The sequence below is a fragment of the Notamacropus eugenii genome, chromosome 5 (assembly GCF_028372415.1).
Source record: "Notamacropus eugenii isolate mMacEug1 chromosome 5, mMacEug1.pri_v2, whole genome shotgun sequence".
NCBI classification, from domain to species: Eukaryota; Metazoa; Chordata; class Mammalia; order Diprotodontia; family Macropodidae; genus Notamacropus; species Notamacropus eugenii.
In genome coordinates, this window is record NC_092876.1 from 219,519,075 (window position 1) to 219,538,123 (window position 19,049).

At 38.0% G+C, this 19,049-nt stretch overlaps 1 pseudogene; it reads right to left on the reverse strand.

The window, feature by feature from the left end:
• Window positions 1-8,189: 8,189 nt before the first annotated feature.
• On the reverse strand, window positions 8,190-8,600 carry LOC140509097 (large ribosomal subunit protein uL14-like; annotated as a pseudogene).
• Between the last annotated feature and the right edge of the window lie 10,449 nt (window positions 8,601-19,049).

A 19,049-nucleotide genomic window follows, 5' to 3' on the forward strand; every position in this document is an offset into this window, starting at 1 on the left:
AGGACTTCTAAGCATTCTTATTGAAAAGAGCAGAGTTGAATAGAAAATCTGACTTTCAAATACAAGTATCAAGAGTAGCATGAAAAGGTAAACAGGAAAGAAAAACCATAAGGGACTTCTTAAAGTTGAACTGTTTACATTCCTACATGGAAAGTTGATATTTGTAACTCATGAGACTTTTCTCAGTATTAGAATAGTTGGAGGGAATACACACACACACACACACACACACATATTTGTATATGTATATATGAATATTAAGGAAATTAAGGGTTGAGAGGAATATATTAGGAGAAAGAGAAAGGGAGAGGTAGAATGTAGTAAATCATCTCACATAAAAGAGGCAAGATAAAGCTTTTATAATGGAAGGGAAGAAGGAGAAGGTGAGATGGAATAACTGAATCTTCCTTTCACTGATTTGACTTCAGGAAGGAATAATATACACACTCAGTTGAGTATGGACATTTATCTTACCCTACAGGAAACAAGGGGGAAGGGATAAGAGCGGGAGATAACAAAAGGGACAGCAGATTGGGGGAAGGGGTAATCAGAAGCAAACACTTTGGTAGAAAGACAGGTCAAAGGGGAGAACTGAATAAATGGAGGGGAGGACAGGATAGAGGGAAATATAATTAGTCTTTCACAACATCACTGTTAGGGAGGTATTTTTCATGACTATACATGTATAACCTAAATCAATTTGCTTGCCTTCTCAATGAAGGTGGGTGGGCAAGGGGAAAGGGAGAGAATGTGGAACTCAAAGCTTTAAAAATGAATGTTAGAGGTTGTTTTTACATGCAACTAGGAAATAAGATATATAAGCAATGGGGTATAAAAATTTATCTTAAACCTACAGGAAAATAGAAGGGAAGGGGATAAGTGGGTGAGAAATATGGAGGACAGATTGAAGGAAAGGGCAATCAGAATACATGCTGTCCTGGGGTGCAAGTAGGTAGAAGATGGGGAGAAAATTTGAAATTCAAAATTTTGTGGAAATGAACGTTGAAAACTGAAAATAAATAAATTTATATGAAAATTCAGTTAGGAAGCTCTACCAATGCAGATTTGTGATGATTCTTAAATCTATAGTGTTAGAGAGCTGCCTGGGTCACACAGAGTTTAAATGATTTGCCTCAGTTTACACTTATGTCAGAGGTGTGATTCAAGCTCAGGTCTTCTGACAATGAGTCCAGCTCACTATCCATCATTCCCTGATGTCTTTACAACTCAACCAGTTACTTTTTCAGAAAAAAGAAATGGTCTTTTCTGGATAAAGCCATACCAGGTTTTAGTGATCATCACTTCTCCTTCAGGATAACCAAAACCATTCCAGAGGTTCATGTGTAAATTTCAGTTTTCTCACCTTCAAAATGAGAATAATAATCTTCGGGTGATACCTATTCTATAAGATCATTGTGAGGATTGAATGAGGTAATGTATGTGAAAGTACTATATAACTAAAAAGTCCTACATATGCTGTATATGTTCTTTTAAAATAATTTTTAAAATTAACAAACATTTTCTATTTTCTCTCCCTCCCACAAATTCAATTGGAAAAAACAAAACAAAAAGTGTTATGTTTTTAAAAAAAATAGGACACTTCAGCTATGAATAGCTGCAGTAAACATAATTCTACTAAAAATCAGAAGATTGAATAAAATCCTGGCTTATTTTACTGACAATTTTATCTTTTAGAAGGTTAAGAAAGCAATAAGGAGATATGTTTCTTTGGACTTAATTCTGACCCGGGAAGAATTGGTTTGTGAAATGGAAGTGACAGGAATGTTGAGAGAAAGGAGAGCAGTTGGAAGGGGCCTCAGAGGCATGCTAGTTCAATTTCCTAATTTGTCAAATGAGAAAGCTGAATACTGGGGAGGCTAAGTGATTGATGTTTACTACTTGTGTGACCCAGCTAAAAAAAAAATGAGATTCAAACCTAGGTCTTGAGACTCCACAGTCAAGCTCTTTCTACTATACCAAGAGAATGCTGATTGTAATTAGATATGTACCTCTTGATTTTAGGAAAGCAGATTTCAAAAAACTCAGAGGAAAGAAAGAAGTTTGGTCTCATGTTCTGATACATGAAAAAAAATTATTAAGTGACCCTAAAAAAACCCATACAATTATAAATGGTCCAGATGAAGAAGAACAGGGGGATGCTTCTGAAGAATCTAACATGGGTGCACAAGAAGGTTTTGGATACTCAGATCTTAAAAGGACATGAATGAAGCATGAAAGGAAAAGCATATAACTAAGGATAAGGAAGAATATGAGCCTGTTTACTCAAGAAGGCAAAAGTCCCCCAAAAAATGAGATAGAAGAAAATTCTAAATTTAACAAAGAATGCATTAAATTTATCTTCATCTCATATTCCCTTCCCTCACCTGCCCTGCCCCCCAAAAGAGAAAACAGTCTCTGAAGGCAATCTACTGTACTATAGACTCTATAATACAGGTAAATATGTTAGTCCTGTCAATAAACTCTGCTCTTCTACTTCCTTAAATTCATACCATACTGACCCTGGACAATTCCACCCCCTTCTCTCCCATGGACAGCTCAGCTCTGTCCCTTGCTTTGGTGCTGACTTGGCTTGTTACCCTTTGCCACAGTCTTCAGCCATGCTACTGTCAGTACTTCTCCTCTTAGAACCCTTTCCAACCTCTCTTCTCCAGGAAAATGGTTGATGTTTCCTTGGATGTTTCTGATGAAACATGGACATGGAGGGGGTATGGACACCTGGGACTAATTCCTCCATCCTGTCCCTTCCAGTTTCTACTTTTGATGGCAATCCAAAATCATCTATAACTCATTTTTACCTTCCCAATCCAGTGTCAGAAGGCACTACGTCCAGTAAATTCTAAACAAAAAATGACATCGACTATATTCTAAGAGATAAGAAGCAATTAAGTACACATATGGAAGTCATTTCTGAATCAGCGCCTGTGTGCAGTTACACTACGGATTATGCAGAACAAAAGTCAACATCACCAAATTAGATGAAAAGGTGTTAAATGCTGTTTTGATGGTGTCAATCCAACCTAAACATACTATTGATGCTAAAAAATGGAAAATGGATACAAATTCATTCTGATTAGCAATATTTCTTAAAAGATTTTAATTAATCAAACTAGTTACCTAAAGAACAGTTAAAGGCATCCAGAAATTGGTTCATCCAAGAAGTACTTGATTTCAAGATATGGGAAGCAAAGCAACAGTGATTTAGGGTATCAGTTTATGTGAAAGCATTGCGGAGGAGGTTTGTCAACAGTATCATCCAGCAATATCATCTCATAAAATAGTAAAAGATAGCAGACATAAAGGTCAGCTAAGAGAGCATGTAGCATGTAAGCCAGCTAACCCAGGTATTCTAAAAAACATGTATATTTGAGACAGAAAGGAGAACGCTAAAGATGTAAAATAAGTTAAACAGATTTGACAGCATTAGCATAAGGTTGTGTCCTTACTATTAATGATTCTTTATTGCCTACTGGATTAAATAAGGATGTGGAAAGGGCTTTTAAGAAAATAAAGTCAGGAAAAACTGTAGAGCTTGACTAACTACTCACAAACAAAAGTTGGTATCAGTGTTAAGACGATTTTGAAAGCATCCAGGAACTGATTTCCAGAAGAGATATAAAAAGTCAAAACAAAACAAAACTAGATTATATTACTACTTTAAAAAAAAAGTATCCAAAAATACTTCAGCAAATCCTAACTTATATACCTAATTTCTTATCTGCACAAAATCTTTCACATACATTAAGGTTGTGTATTTTTAAGACTGGGTCTTCCTAATTTGCTGAGAATTTTGAAGTTCAGGAACTACTCACAGGCCTGATCCCACTACTAATTGACCTGGGAGTTTTGGCCTGCTCCACTTGGTGGCCCCCCACTCTCAGGGGGTCAAAGTTAGTGGAGTCTACCAATAAGCACAGCCCACAAGAATTCAGAAATCCTTAGAGTTCTGAGAGATCCAATAGCATAAGCATGAGTTATAGGAGTGCACCAATATGCCTAGTTTAAAGAATGTTTTTGGTAAAAATATGAGAAGGGAAAAGGCAAGCAATTATAGATAATTTCCTGCAGCAGATATATCTTTGAACAATTGGGTGAAAGGAATAGAGGATTCCATCTTATTTATTGCTTGTTGGCAACATAAGAATTTAATTTGGTAAAGCAAAGTGCATTCTCAAGGGCTCCCTTTCAACAAGAGTTCTCTCACATAGGTTAAGATTATAAAAGGTTCCTTATTATATATAATCAAGTGAGTTATAAAACTGGGAAACGTGTTCCTCATAGGATTTCCTTATAGCCACATCATGCTCAAGGTTCAAAGGAAAAAGGGATTCCCTGTAGGGGGTGAGACCATCCAGATACTTCTGACAAAGTCTCTTATCCACATTTGAAAAGCAAAGTACTTGAAGAATGCATGTATATCAAAGTATGGCAGGCAGAAAGATAGGTGATGTGTTAAATTATTCCATCAGCACACATATCTTAGACACACATTGTAGATGTACAATATGCTGGGTGCAGAATTGAAGAAGAGGAAGAAAGATGGTTGAATTGTGTTTGGGAAACTGGGCAGTAATTTTAATGATCCCAAGTTGCTCTCTGCCCCCAAACCCATCATTTAAACACTAATAGTCTCCTGATAATGTTATATAGCTTCAAATCATAGCACACTATGATCGCCAACTAATCAATTAATCAACTGCTGGGGATCTAGAGATCAATGGAGAGATGGACTCCAGTGCAAGACCATAGTGTATTATCAAAGACAATTTGCAAACATCAAGGAGCATAAAAGTTATCAAAGAAGTTATGATTGGAAGAACAGATGGGACAGTTACAATAAGAATAAGAGGTCATAGACTGACAGGCTGAATGCTGCCCTGAGACCTTTGAAATTTAGAAGATCTGCAGAAAGGCTTTCACCCCATTGAACTGATCCTCTTTGGAAGATTTATGTGAAGACATAAACAATATTTATAGAGAATGAGGTTTGGATGGTTTTTGATCTGCAGTGATGAAGAGAGAATCCACATTGAGGTCACAAATCCATTGATGTGTTCAAGTAACCCAATGGAACAGAGAGCATTTTGGGATGTGGGATCAAATGATACAATATTGATAAATGACCTATCATGATGAGGATGTTAGTATTTGTTATTTGATATCATAGTCACGAAGGTTCTACCAACAGCTGTAGGATTCCTAACACTTTCCATTGGGGTTCCCTTTATATTTGTACCAATTAGGAAATACACTTGATTTGGATTCAGATGTGGAATCAGAATCCCATCTCTAGTATCAGTTGGTAAAGTGGATAGAGCACTGAACTGATTTCAAGCCCTGCCCCAGTAACTTCCTGGTTTTGTGACTGTAAGCTAGTCATTTAACCTCCCTGTGTCTCAGGGTCCTCATCTGTAAAATCAGGGAGTTGGATCTGATGGGTTCTAAGCTTCCTTCCAGTTCTAAATCAATGATTCCCTGATTCTCCATGTTTAAACATAATTCCAGCCACCTCATGCCCAAACATAATACTAGTCATACTATCAGATTGAATTCTTGGTTCTCAATTCACCCTAGATCAGGGTTCTTAATTTTTTGTGTGTCATGGACCTCTTTGGCAGTCTGATAAAGGCTTTGAACCCTTTCCAGAATAATGTTTTTAAATGCATAAAATACATATGATTATAAAGGAAATCAATTATATTGGGATAAAAATGGGGAAACTTTCTCGCCTAAGATACAGACCCTCTGAAATTTATCCACAAACAGAGGAGTTCATGGACCATAGATTAAGAACACCTACCCTAGATTTTTTGGCCAAATGGACCTCATGATGATTCCTTCAGACCTCTGCTCTGTAGTGCAAAGCCACTTGGCCAAAAAACAAAAAACAAAAACCCATTCAACAGCAGTCTCTTGGTTCCAAGCTGTGTGGGAGTACATTGTGATAGTCTTTTTAAATGCAGGAATATTTCATTTGGAGGAAAAAATATGAAAACAATGCCCAACTGGGGTGACAAGCTCACAATATTCAGGGCTCCTTAAGGTAAACTAAATTCTTACTGTCCATTGAGAGCATGACCAGGTATTTTGTTCACTCCTAGGGATGCTACCATGTTTCCAGAGCAGCCTTGATAATGATCAACCTTGGGTCTACCACAGCATAATTGCTTTTTGCTGAAATCAAGTGACAGGAGCATTATATTATTGCTTGGAATAGTCTCAGGCTCTGACCATCCTCTCTGAGCCAGGCTGAGTCAGTAGTGACATCTGGGGTGTTTGACTTCTCAAAGAATGGGTAATCTGAGTTCATCAGGAACAGCAAAGGCACCACTACAATTGTTCTCATTAATGTTAGGGAGGACTTCCTTTTACTTGTCTTCCAGTCCTATGATAACTAACCTTCTCCTACCAAAAGTATAAGGGGTTTCATCAGCTTCTAATAATCTTGAGTGAATCACTCACCTTCCCTAAGAAATGGTGGAAGTCTTTAACTCCTACTGTCAGAATCCAATTTTATGTGGCCTATATATATGCTGTATCCATTTGTAATCCTTCCTGTATCAGCAAGAATATCATAAAGATTACAATGAAGCACAAATAGACATGGTCCTTCCGCATTGTGGTTTGAGATTGAAATACATTAGATACAATGAAAGCTAAGTGGTGCAGTGGATAGAGCACCAGTGCAGGAGTCAGGAGGACCTGAGTTCAAATCTCACCTCAGACATTTGACACTCACTAACTGTGTGACCTTGGGCAAGTCACTTAACCCCAATTGCCTCATCCTGGGTCATCTCCAGTCATCCTGATGAATATCTGGTCACTGGATTCAGATGGCTCTGGAGGAGGAGTGAGGTTGGTGACCTGCACAGCCCTCCCTCACTCAAAACAAAGTCAAGTGCAAGTCATGTCATCATTTCTCTGATGGCATGGTCTTCTTCGGCAATGAAGGACGAACACACACATTAGATACATTTATAAATACATGTTAAGTAATTGAAAGGAGGGTTGCAGAACAGCGTGGATTCTACATTAAAAATGTAAATCAAGAAATGAGTGTTTAATAGAAAAAAAAAACAAGTCAAGGAGGCACTTCTGCTGTTAAATCATGAGAAATCCATAACAAATAGCTCTGAGGACTCCAAGATAACATAAAGAAGCTACATTTAGAACTATCTCAGGAATAAACCCCATATTCAGGCTATAATGAACTAAAGTGAGAATAATCTTTAAGAATAGCCCCAAAGATCAAATCCCCCATATAAGCATAGCAGGGGCCTGTGGGTTACATCTACAAGTATGCTAGTAAACATTTAACAACCTGCTTGGGGGGGAGGGAAACAAAACTAATGTATGCACAATACATTTTTGAATTTAATTTTATTATCAACATTTTCTCCCACAGTTTAAGCTGGGCAACTAATGAAATGAAAAATACTATTCTGATTTGTAGTGTTTGCAGACATACTAAAAAAAATGAACAGTTGGCTTCCATGAACCAGTTTGAGCTAATGCCATCACCTGGTTTCCTTTATAAGGTCCTCATCATGTCTGGGAAGACTTTGTTCTTCTCATTCCAAGTACTAATTCCAAGGAGGTTATTGGTACCTAACAAGTCTAGATTGGCATAGAATCTACTCTCTTCCTAATTTCTCTTTTTATGTCAAATTCCATATTTACCACTGTGCTTTTTAGTCACTTAAGTTCATAACCTCAGTCATATTTGATTCCTCATGCTCCCTTATCCTTCATGTCCAATCAGTTGCCAAATCTTTCCGCTCTATATACACATCTCTTGCATTTGTCCCCTTCTGTTCACTTATATGATCATCACCTTAGTTCAGGTTCTCATCTCTTCTCATCTGGGCTATTGAACTATTGTTTCTAATTGTTCTCCCTGCTTCCATTCCATCGTCTCTCCAATTTGTATTAGGTAGCTACCAAAGTGATATCATGTATATATATATATATATATATATATATATATATATATATATATATATATATATATATATATATATACATACATACACATACACATGTACACACATAAATGTGTGCATATGCATGTGTATATGCATATATATGTATGCATGTGTGTGTGTGTGTGTGTGTGTGTGTGTGTGTACAGCTTGAATGGGATTTTTTTTTATAGATAGGCTTTAGGAAAGTCAAGCAATGCTGCCAGCATTAGACACAACCTTAGACCACAAATCAGCACACTTCTTGGCAACAGGCCCCATGATGGCCGAACCTTTCACCTCCCCTTTGTTGTTCACTATGACCCCTGCATGGTCTTCAAAATACAGGAGCATCCCATCTTTTCTTCAATATGGCTTCTGTTGCCATATTACCATTGGTGGATGCACCTTCTTCCGGAGCTCTGGTTCCCCCTTTTTGACTGTGACCATTACCATGTCACCCACACCAACAGCAGGAAGCCTGTTCAGTCTCCCCTTAATCCCCTTCACAGATATGATGTACACCCATATTATCAGAACAATTGATAACAGCTCTCATTGGGAGACCAAGGAAATGTGTAACTTTGCTCCCAAAGACCTATCATATCCTCGCTTAGACATCTTGGCTCCTGGAAAGCATAAAAGGACCCCAAGTGATGTTCTTAAAGCATAGGTCTGACCTATCAGCTTTCTACTGAAGAAGATTCACTGGTTCATTTTCACTCTTTTTCAGTCATGTCTAAGTGTTCCGGACTCCATTTGGGGTTTCCTTGGCAAAGATACCAGGGTGCTTTGCCATTTCCTTCTCCAGCTCATTTTACAGATGACGGAACTGAAGCAAACAGCATTAAGTGACTTGCCAGGGGTCACACAGCTAGTAAGTATTTGATGTTGGATTTGAATTCAGATCTTTCAGACTCCAGGACCAGCACTTTATCTACTGTGTCATCTATCTAACTAGCTTCCCATTACTTCTAGGATAAAATGTAAATAAACAGATAAATAAAATAAACAGATAAAATCAGTTTGGTATATAAAGTCCTTCGAAAACTTGCTCTAATCCATCTTTGAGCCTCATTACTAACTCCTCTCCTTCATGTATTCTACAGTTCAGTCAAACCTGCTGCCCTCAGCCACCTTTATGCCTTTGAAGGTATTGTCTTCCGGGCCTAGAACACACACTCTTTGTTCAGTTTCATGTTTAGAATACTAAGTGTCTTTCAGAGCTCTTCCCCATTGCCACCTCCTAGATGAAGCCTTTCCTGATTCACCCCTTCTTGTTCCTCACAAGGATCACAAAATCTGGTGTTTCTTCTCTTGCTGTCACCTTATATTTAACTTTGTATATATTTTACTTTGCATATATTTACTTTGTATGTCTTTTATATCTGACTTATTTGTATCCATATTGTTTCCTCTGACAGAATGCAATGTACTTTTCGGGCAGTGATTGTTTCATTTTTGTCTATATTACCAGGGTCTAGCCCAATGCCTTCCACATAGTAGGCATTTAACAAATTCTTTATTTATTGATTGATCTATTATCCCTGAAGCCCTTCCAAAATATGAGATCAACTTAAGAAAAGGGAGGAGCAACTTACATACGATGACTTCTTTAAGATCTTGGTAGCCAATGTGAGTATACAACTCACCTCATTTCTTGGGAACCACAAGAGATGCTTGTGATAGAAACCAGGAGGACCTCGTTTTCTTTTTGTTTTTGTTTAAATTTTTATTCATTTTGAATTGAAATAAAAAAAGGCAAAAATGAACATTTCCTTGTATATAGCACAATGCAAAAAGAGGATGCAACATAAAACCATGAATTTTCATTTCACAGTGCTTCCTTTTTTTGAACTACGTAATAAATACCACACATCATTTTCAAAGCTACCCTGCTTTTCTGTGCTTCTAAGTCTTATTTTGTTTTCTTCTATGCACTTTTTATTTTTTCTCCCTCCCTCCTCATCCTGCCCTAGAGAAGACTACCATTAGACACACACACACACACACACACACACACACACACAAAACCACTATATATTTCTATTTATCAGTTCTTTCTTTGAATGTGGATAGCTTTTTCCTTTGTAGGTCCTTTGTAGTTAATCTGGATATTTTATGATAGTCAAAATGACTTAGTCATTCAAAGTTGTTCCTAGAACAATAATGCTGTTATCATGTACAACGTTCTGCTCATTTCAATATATAATCTTTGTAATATATTGTTGTAGTCCCCGGCTAGTATTTTACTTAGGATTTTTGCATCCATATTCATTAAATGAAATCGGTCTATAATTTTCTTTCTCTATTTTTCTCTTCATCATTTAGGTATCAGTAGCATATTTGTTCCATAAAAGGAGTTTGGTAGGACTGCTTCTTTGCCTGTTATTCTAAATAATTTGATACTGGAATTAATTGATCTTTAAATATTTGGTAGAATTTACTTGTATATCAATATAAATCTGGTCTTGATGCTTTTTGTTAGGAAGTTCATTTATGGCCTGTTCAATTTCTTTTTCTAAAAGAGGTTTATTTAGATATTCTATTTCCTTTTCCATTAATCTGGGCAATTTGTATCTTTGTAAATATTCTTCCATTTCACTTAGATTGTTCAATTCATTGGCATATAATTGGGCAAAATAACTCCTTATAATTGTTTTGATTTTATCTTCACTAGTGGTATTTTCACCCTTTTCATATTTAATACTAATTATTTGACTTTCTTCTCTCTCTTTTTAAAATAACAGCAGCCAATAGTTTATCTATTTTATGGTTTTAAAAAATAAAACCAAATCAGTTTTATTTGTTCAATCTTTTTCTTTTACTCAATTTTATTAATTTCGCCTTTAATTATTAAGATTTCCAATTTGATGTTTAGTTGAGAATTTTTGTTCTTTTTCTAGTTTTTTTATTGCATACACAATTCATTGGTTTGCTCTTTCTATTTTTATTAATGTAAGCATATAGAAGAGAAAATTCCCTCTAATTATTGCTTTTACTCCATCCCATAGGTTTTGATATGTCTCATTATTATTATTCTCTTTAATGAAATTACCGATTGTTTCTATGATTTGTTCTTTAATTTGTTATAATTCATTCTTTAAGATTAGGTTGTTTAGCCTCCAGTTAATTTTTAATCCGTTTCTATCCTCCCTCATTGAATATAATTTTATTGCATTGTGATCGGAAAAGAATGCATTTAATATTTCTGCTTTTCTGCATTTAAGTATAAAGTTTTTGTAGAGGTACCATGTATTAATGAGAAAAAAAAGGTGTGTTTCTTTCTATTCTCATTCAATTCTCTCCAGATATATATCTTATCTATCTTATCTAAGATTCTTATTCACCTCCTTAACTTCTTTTTTTTTTTTTGTTAGACTTAACTAATTCTGAAGGAGGAAGGTTAAAGTCCCTCACTATTACAGTATTACTGTCTATTTCCAGCTGTAATTCATTAACTTTTCCTTTAAAAATTTAGTTGTTATAGCATTTGGTGCATATTGTTCTGTACTGATACTGCTTTGTTTTTCTGTGGTACCTTTTATGATGATATAGTTTCCCTGTTTATTATTTTTAATTAATTCTACTTTAACTTTGTCTAAGATCATTCCCCCCAGAAGCACCTTTTCTTAATCTTCATCTGAATACATTGTTATGTCTGAGATCTGCCTTAAATTTAATGACTAAATTAGTGTGAATTTGCATGTGTGTGTGATATTATATATATATATACACATATATAAATATGTGTATATATATATACATATATAAATATGTGTATATATATAGTATATAGTAGTATATACTGGAGTATACATATATATGTGTATATATATATGTATATATAGTATCATGACAATTTGGAGGCAATTGGTCAGTCTTACCCTGGTTATAAGCCTTCAGTAATTCCTGGTAGGAAGAATTTAATCAATCTGCAAACAATAAGTGGCTACTATGTGCCAGGCACTGTGCTGGCACATAGTAACATAGTAAAATTTAAAAAATAACAGACCCTCCCCTCAAGAAACTCATTTTCTAATATGGAAGGCAGCATGTATATATGTAGGTATGTGGAAAATTACATATACATGTATATTGTGCACATATACATATATAGACATGTATATACACATACACACATGTGTATGTATACATACATGTATGTATGCATATGTGGTGAATGGGGTGTTTAGGGAGGATTAGCACCAATGGTGAAAAGGCTTGCCAAGTCTTTTTCAGGGTTTCTCATCCATTTTTTGTATCCACCTTCACCAAACTCTCACCTGTGACTCCAAGAAGCTATAGCCTGGACAGAGGCCATACTTCAGTAAACCATCTCTGCAAACAGGCTAAACCAGGCTGAGAATAACCAACAGGACTCAAACTCATTGGTGAGTTAGGGGGATAACTACTCCAAGCATGTGAAAACTTCCCACCATGAAATGGGTGAATGAGAACAATTCGTTCTAATGGCCACAGTGGTTGCTGTGGAGCACTTAGAGTTTGGTCAGGCATGGAAGAACCAAAGTCGTCCACTATATCCTGGATTGTCACCAGTCATCTTGACTTTTGTCCTGCCACTGGAATTTGATGACTCAGGAAGAGAGAGTGAGGCTGATGACTTTGTGCAACTCTGCCTCACTTAAATCCACTCCATGCACATGGCAACACATGCCTGTGATGTTCTTGGTTCTGTCAGAAAACAAAGGACAAACAACAACAATCACAACAAGAAGTAAACCACTTACAAAGTAGACATGGAGTAATGTTGGAAAGAAGGTTCTAGTAACTGGGGAAACAAGGAAAGGCATCCTATATAAGATGGTGCTTGAGCTGAGTCTTGAAGGAAAACAGGAAGTCCAAGACTTATAGGTGAAGAAGGAGTGTATTCCAGGCATGGAAGGCAGCTAACCTAAAGGTAGGTGAAGTGTCTTGTCTAAGAAGGAAGAAGGCCTGTTTAGCTAGATTGTAATGTGCTTAGATACTAGGGTGTGTTCAGAGAGGACCAGTACCAGTACCAGTACCTTTGGTGTGATGGCTGCTGAGCCCTTTTCAGGGTTCTTCCACCTTTGGTGTTCACCTGTTCCACCTAACTCTCACCTGTGGCTCCAAGAAGCTGCAGCATGCTCAGTGGCTACAGCCAGGTAAACCATTTCAGCAGATGGGCCAAACCAGGTTGAAGGTAACCAAGTGTTCTCAGACCCATTGGTGAGTTAGTGGGGTGTCTACCCCAAGCATGTGAAGACTTCATCTGGTGGAATGGGCAGATGAGAACAATTTGTTCCAATGGCCATGAAGGGAGATGAAGCAGATGATATAGAACGCTTAGAGTGCTTCAGTTAGACACAGAAGATGCCAAGGTTATCCACTGCATCCTGAGCCATCACCAGCTGTCTTGACTCTGTCCTTCCATTGGACTATGATGACTCTGGAGCAGAGAGTGAGGCTGACGACTTCACACAACTCTGCCTCACTTAAATCCAATTTACACACGAATCAAAAGACATCACCTGTACTATTTCACTATTATGCCTCAAAGTCCTGTGGTGATAGGCAAGTGATGAAGCAGCAGGTGCGGATACACTGGGAGCTGTAGTCACAACCTTGCACACAGGTGGCCCAGGCCATAGGGTCATTTCTCACTGGAAGCAGCAGTGGGACTCAGCAGCCCCCTAGGTATCTGAGGTGCGTTTTAAGGATCATATTGCTCACCTCCTGGTATGAGAAAGGGGGTTAGAAAAGGTGCCCTAAACATTACCCGCTTACCCAACTCTGGCCTGATTACCATGGCAGGTGGGGAATCCCACTATGCTGTCAAAACACAAAATTGTACAAAAACATCTGCAAAGATGATTCCACTCACCATCGGCACATGGAATATGTGCTCATGAATAGGCAACACAAAATCCAGTAGACCTGAAAGAGAAACTGCTCTTGTTGCAAGAGAACTCAACAGGTATCACATCCAAATAGCAGCCCTGAGTGAAACAAGGTTGGCAAATGAAGGCCAGCTTACTGAGGTAGGAGCTAGAGAAAATCTTTTTCTGGAGTGGGCTCAGTGAAAGGGAGCACTGCAAAGTTGGAGTGGGTTTTGCAATCAAAACCAATCTAATCAGCAAGCTGGCATGCCTGCCAAAAGGAGTGAATGACAGGCTCATGACAATGCGATTGCCACTTGCAGGAAAATGCCATGCCACCATCATCAGTGCCTATGCTCCCATTATGACAAACCCTAATTAAATCAAAGAAAAATTTTACCAAGACGTAGAGATCCTTATCATCAATGTGCCAAAAGAGGACAAGTTTATAATTCTGGGTGACTTTAATGCCAGAATAGGTTCAGACTACCAGACTTGGCAGGGAGTCCTAGGGAGGAATGGAGTTGGAAACAGAAACAGCAATGGTCATTTACTGCCGAAGACTTGTGCATCGTGTCTTCTCGTGCACATGAACTTCTCATCACCCACACTGTCTTCCACTTACCTAAACACAATAAAACTTCATGGATGCACCCTTGCAGCAAACACTGGCATCTAATAGATTATGTGATTGTAAGGAGAAGAGACAGACAAGATGTGAGAGTGACAAAGGCAACATGTGGTGCAGAGTGCTGGACTGATCATAGACTTATCCTTTCCAAGCTAAATATTCGCATTCGTCAAAAGTGCTGACCCCAAGGCAAAATGACGACCAGAAGAATTAATGTCAATCAATTAGAGCTCTTCTCTGAGTGTGAACAGTTTGCTGCTGACTTGGAGGGAAAGTTGAGCCAATACACAGTTGGCAATAGTGGAGCAGAAAAGGAGTGGGTTCAGAGATTTGCTGTATGGCACTGCATTTGCTCCTCTGGGTCAGAACACTCACAAACACCAAGATTAGTTTGATGAAAATGATGGGGAAATTCAGAAGCTGCTAAATGAAATACAAGAACTCCACAGGATTTACCAGCAGGATAGTTCATCCACCTCTAAGAAGGCAGCATTTAATTCCATCAAAAGCAAAGTACAAGCAAAGCTTAGAGAGATTCAGGATTCCTGGCTCAGTAAGAAGGCAGATGAAATTCAATTTTATGCTGATAGTAACAATCCAAAGCACTTTTATGATTCCTTGAAAGCTATTTATGGACCAAAAACCTATGGTGCATCACAACTACTCAGTGCTGATGGAGACACATTGATTAGTGATAAGGAGATGATCCTAGAGAGATGGGCTGAACACTTTCATAGTGTTCTCAACAGACCATCATCAATCAATGCTGAAGCCATTGACCGTTTACCTCAGGTTGAAGTCATTCCCTCCTTAGCTGAACTTCCAACTGAGGAAGAGGTTTTGAGGGCCATTAGTCTCCTTTCATGTGGCAAAGCACCTGGTACTGATTCTGTTCGAGCTGGGATTTACAAGGTAGGGGGACCATTGCTCATACAGAAGCTGACTGAAATTTTTCAGGTTATATGGCAAGAGGAGGTAATCCCCCAGGAGTTCAAGGATGCCTCCATTGTCCATCTCTATAAGAATAGATTGTCCTGCAACAATCTTTCTTAGTCATTGCTGGCAAAATTCTTGCTACAGTCCTTCTTAATAGACTGATCCTTCACATGTCTGTGAAAATACTGGGGTGCGTTGGACAAATGTGTGTTGGTCCTTTGTTGCTGAAGAAGACCATGCCATCAGAGAAATAATGACAGGACTTGCACTTGACTTGGTTTTGAGTGAGGGAGGACTGTGCAGGTCACCAGCTTCCCTTCTCCTCCAGAGCCATCTGGATCCAGTGACCAGATATTCCTCAGGATGACTGGAGATGGCCCAGAATGCAATGGGAGATCTTGGCCTCTTTAGGTCAAGGTCTATTCATATACTCACTTAGGGTGAAGTAATGCCCATTCAATGAATGGGCCTGATTAAGAAGTCATCAAGGGATGGCCCCTTTAATGAGGCAAAGAAAAATAACTATATCAGGTTGGGAGGGAAACAGTAACAATTACTATTAATAATCACTTTCAAGCAAGGAGGGTCCAGAAAACAGCCCTTAGGCAGGGGCCTAGTGTTGTCTAATCTATGGGCTTCAGAGTGCAGTAGGTTTAAGGTTTCTGGGAAGGGAAGGGAAGAGGAGAGGAGCAGAGGGGAGGGGAGGGAGAAATCTAGCCAGTAAACCCAAAGTTAACTGGGCATCCTCTGGCAGAGCTACCTGCCATATGTGACTTTCCATCTTCCATTTAGGTTATATCTCACCCCTTTTCTTCATAGCGTATGGGGGGGAAGGAGGGGCTGGAGAGTGACTTTACACTGATTCCTCCTTCTTGGATATGACTTGACATCATAGGGGTTCTCTACCCATTTCCTGTCCTGACTTAGGAAACATAATCACCCAGCTCTTCAGAATCAATCAGCGCTTGGGCCCTACTCTTTTGTTCTGGATGGGACTCTATGCCATCTCAAACATAAGGGTATCATTGGCAGAATACTGTTTCTTCCTTGGTCACTTCACTCTCATTTCTTAATGAGCTGGAACTAAATGATACCATCTTATTCCCAGTCAGGGAATAACCTTGACTGAAAACCTTGGAAAACCTTGACTGAAAAATTCATTTCTGTATTGTCTAATCGAGTTGTTAGTGGTACTGCAATAGCAAGAGTGACCATGACAGCCCTGGTTCTCCCACTGTCTGGTAGATTGTAGATGTCCACTTGTCCCCCCTAATATCTGATCCTGCCAATGGCTTCTTCATTATCTTTTCAAGCCATTATCTTTCCTCTCCCCCTCTCCCCACCCAATTCAATATATACAGAAGTGAAGGAAGCTATCCCAAGCATAGGAATCAGCATGAACAAAACACTGAAAGAACAAAGCATGTTTTATGGATAAAAGAGGATAACTGTAGAGGAATATTGCCAGAATGGAAAGGATAGGGGTGGGGTACCAGATTGTGAAGAGACTTTAGACAATGCCAAGCTAAAGCATTTCTATGATGTTGAATGGGGAATAGGTAATCAATGAAGGTTTTTGAGTAGAGGAATAACATTGTTATGCAAAGAAATGCTTTATAGCATGAAGAAAAGATTGACAAGGGAGAGAAAAAAGAGGTGAAATAGGTTATTGCAACAGTCCAGAAATTATGAGAACCAGAACTAGAGTAGGAAATAGAGGAGGCATATAAAAAGGCTTTTGTGGAAATAGAATCAATAGAATTTGATAACTAATTGGGCATGAGAGCAGAGAGAGGGAAGAAACAAAGTTAACATTGAGAGTTTCAACATGGGAGACTAGTTGAAAAGTAATGCTATTTATAGCAATAATGGAATTGGAAGAAAGACTCTGTTTAGGACAAACTATCAATTCAGTTTGGGGCATGTTGAGTTTGAAGTACTGGTGAAACACAGAGGTACAGATATTCTTGGATTGTTGGAGATGTGGGTCTGGAGATCAGAATTGTGGGCAGGGATGTTATATGATTTGAGAGTTATCCGTCTAAAGATGATAGTTGAAGATGTGGGAGACAAGTGAGATTGCCATGGGAGAAACTATAGACAGAAATGAGAAGATATTAAGGACATCCTTTGGGGAATCCTGCAAAGGTTCAGGAGAAATATGAAGGTATAATAAAAGAAGTCATATAAAGAGAAGACAGAGAGGCAGAAGAAGAACCTTGAACCATTTCGTATTTCTGTAACCAAGAGAAGAAAGAGCATGCAAAAGGAGGGAATAGTTAGAGAAGTCAGAGAAGCTGAACAGGATTAAAATTGACAAAAAAAAAGTCATTGATTTGATGATCCGATGTTGTTGACTTTTGAGAGAGGAATTTCAAAAGACTGATGGACCAGACTGAAAGAGGTTGAGAGAGAGGGGAACAGGTGGTGAGGAAGTGGAACCCTTGTATGTAAATGCCATTTATTTAAATTTTGAAATTAATTTTAATTTTTAAATTAATAAGCATTTATTTTATTTTCTTCCCTACTTTCCATATTGGGGAAAAAAACCAAAATGTTTTTGTAAACAAAAATGCATAGAGATGAAAAACAAATTCCCATACTGACCATGTCCAAATACACACACACACACACACACACACACACACACACACACACACACATACACACACACCTCATTCTGTGCATCGATTCTGCTTTTAGGAGGTGAGTAGCATGCATTCATTACCTCCCTAGAATCATGGTTGGTCACTGCATTGATCAGAGTTATTAAGACTTACACATTTGTTGGTTTTTTACGGCATCATAGTTATTGTATGATTCTGCTCTCTTCATTCTGCATCCCTTCGTACAAGTCTGTATGTCTGTCTCCATTATTTCTTATGATACAGAAGTATTCCTCTACTTTTATATACTTTATAATTTGTTCAGCCAGTCTCCTGTTGATGGGTAACCCCCTTAGCGTCCAGTTCTTTGTCACTACAGAGATTCACTATAAATATTTTTTTGACACGTGAGTCATTTTCTTCTTTGTGCACATCATTTTTAAAAAAGATAACCATTCAAGGAAGACAAGAGAGAAATGGAGGAATAGTTGGGTTAGGTAGAAAGGATGAAGAAGACTTTTTTTTTTAAAGAATTGGTGAAATTGTGGAAAGTTTACAGAAAAACAGGAATGGGCTTAGGGAAAGGACATATGACACAAACTGCAAAGTGAAGACGAAAAAGATCACAGAAAGAATGGGATCAAAAACACATGTAGAAAGAGTATCCTTAGCAAGTTTCTCTGATAAAGGTTTCATATCTAATATATATTAAGAATTGATTAAAATGTATAAGATTAAGAGCCATTTCCCATTAGATAACATGGTCAATGGCTATGAAGAGGAAGTTTCCAAAGCAAAGATGACAACCATCAATAATCATATGGGAAAAAAATGATCCAAATCAAATAACTTCTAGTTCACTTCACTCATCTCTGCTTTGCTTAGTTTCAATTCCATGGGACAAAATGCCCTGGAACAAGATGCCCCCTGCTGGGCTGGGTGCCTCACTCCCCCTTTCCAGCTTCCTTTTCTGTGTTGTCTTCTTCATTAGATTGTAAGCTTTTTGAGGGCAGGAACTATCTTTCTTATTTGTATC